Below are 2,413 nucleotides of genomic sequence, written 5' to 3'. Positions count from 1 at the left end.
AATATTGCATAAATATTAACTTAAAAAATAGACTTACATATATAATAGAAGTTCTTATTTAATTATATAATAAACTATATTACATTTAACCATTACATAAAGTAAACTATAGCCAAAAACATTGTTCTATTTTTTTTAAAAACAAGGGAAAAACAAAAATAAAGTTTAGGGTTAATTACATTTAATCAAATAAAATTTATTTAATTTAAAACAAAATTAAATGCAAACACTTCAAACACATCAATTATAGATTTCTAAATGCATATTTAAATACATATAAATGCAATGTGAGTTATTGTTATACAAAAAGTTATGATTTATTAAAATACAAAACAAAAATGTAGCATAATATCAATATATTATGATCAAAATCATGATCAAGAGTAAATGAATTTAAAAAAGAATAGAAGTAAAAAAGAGTAAAATTGAAAAGAAGTTGAGTTTCAAAGATAACACAGAGAAAAGCGGACAGATGTGGCACAAGATGCCATTATGTACAGTTTGAAAAAAAAAAGGTTTCATAATAAGTATTTTGTTGTTTTTCTATTCTTGATACTTGCATATTTTTGTAAGTTTAAAATAGAATAAGGTAGCTTAGCCATGTTTTAGCTTCTTTGCTTTTGCGTATGCTTCAAAGCACTTGTCTTTATGAGATTTTTAAGTTGCTCACAATCTAGCGCAAATTCATATCCCTTTAATTTTTAGCATATAGTTTGCGTTCTAAAAATATAATTGTTTAGAGTAGTGCAATATATTATTGAATTGATTTTCAAACAAGCATTAAATTTATTGAAACTCAAGTCATTTTGGAGTTGATTTTAGAACTGATAATTCAATTAAACGTCATCAAAACTGCAGTCTTTTAACCCAAAAACAACGCAAAGGGGTTTCCAAGTATAAAAGTTTTTTTTTCTTAAATACAGCAGTTCATCATCATAAAAATACTATACATATATCATATGTTTTGCAGTCCTTCAGAAGCTTTTGTACTGGAACTCAAAGTTATATTTGGTATTTAGTTCGTTTGTTATTATTATATTTGCCACAAATTGTTCAAAATATAAAAAAAAACCACGCACCACATAATTGCTCAAATTTCAAACAAATAATGTCAAAATTCAAGACTAAAAAGAAATAATTACCTTTAACTAAAACATTTAAATTCTTTATAATGTATGATTAGTAAATATAATACACATAGATGAAGATGAAACTAAATTTAGATAGTGTCTTCTAAAAACACCATTTTTTAGAAAACTAAATTGATTAAATGAAAATATATTGTTAATATTTAGATTATATTTTATTTGTCAATATAACTTCACTTTTAATATGTCGCCTATTGCACAGTTAATGTTGCTTGCATCATAACCAAATTGCCGCATACAATAGTATCTGAAGAAATAAATATTTATCACAAAACTGTCTGTCAATCGTAGAGCATGTTTTAGAAAACTAAAAGTAAACAATTAAATTCTAAAGTAAAGTAAAGAAACTTTCCTTTTAAATTTGATTTCAAAATAGTCAACAAATTAAAGGACATCCACAATAAAAAATTATATAAAAACATTTTTGGAAAGTCATAAATAAAATACTAAATTAAAATAAAAAATGACCGCAAATATATTTACAAATAATAAATAGGAGAAAATGAGCAACGTATTAATGTTTCTCATTCTGCTATTTACTGTTAACAAAAATATTTCAGTCTTTTATAAAATGCAATAGAAACAAACTCGCATTCAATGCTCACCTTATATGCATTAATAACAAAGAGCTAAATAATGCCTCTAATCTATGATAGCATTCAAAACATTTATAACCGTTTTCTGTGGAGTCGATCCTCCCATTTCTACTACTTGAGTAACCTTAAAAAATATTACAATAGATTAAAAGCACAGTTTAATATTAAACCAAATCTAAATACCATATATAGTATGCGATTATGGTCCGGCCCTGGCCAAAAATAAGAGTTTATGCAAACCTAGCCCTAACCATGGCAAAACTATAAAATTTAGCAGGGGTTGATAGCCGGGGCTACAAAAAAAATTCATAGTACTTATTGTATTATGACTTTATATTTACATTTACAATTTTTAACAGACAGGCATTTATTTATATATTTTTAAATTCGAATTTACTTTCAACAAGATTGCAAGCAACCACTATAACATTATGAGTTAAAAAAGTTAATAATTAATTAAAAACATTAAAAGTTGCAAGATGTATTTAAAAAAAAAACATGAAGATGGGGAAGATTAAAAGGCATTTGATGTGCAATAACAAAAATCAGAATTAATAAAAATTTTTATAACATGAAAGGACAGATACAGTAAAAGGACGCAACTTGTTGAATAAGAAGCAAATTATGAATGAGTTATGGTTTATCGTGATAGCGATGATAGCTTGTTTG

The sequence above is a fragment of the Hydra vulgaris genome, chromosome 14 (assembly GCF_038396675.1).
Source record: "Hydra vulgaris chromosome 14, alternate assembly HydraT2T_AEP".
NCBI lineage: Eukaryota > Metazoa > Cnidaria > Hydrozoa > Anthoathecata > Hydridae > Hydra > Hydra vulgaris.
Note: the sequence above shows the minus strand (reverse complement) of the source record.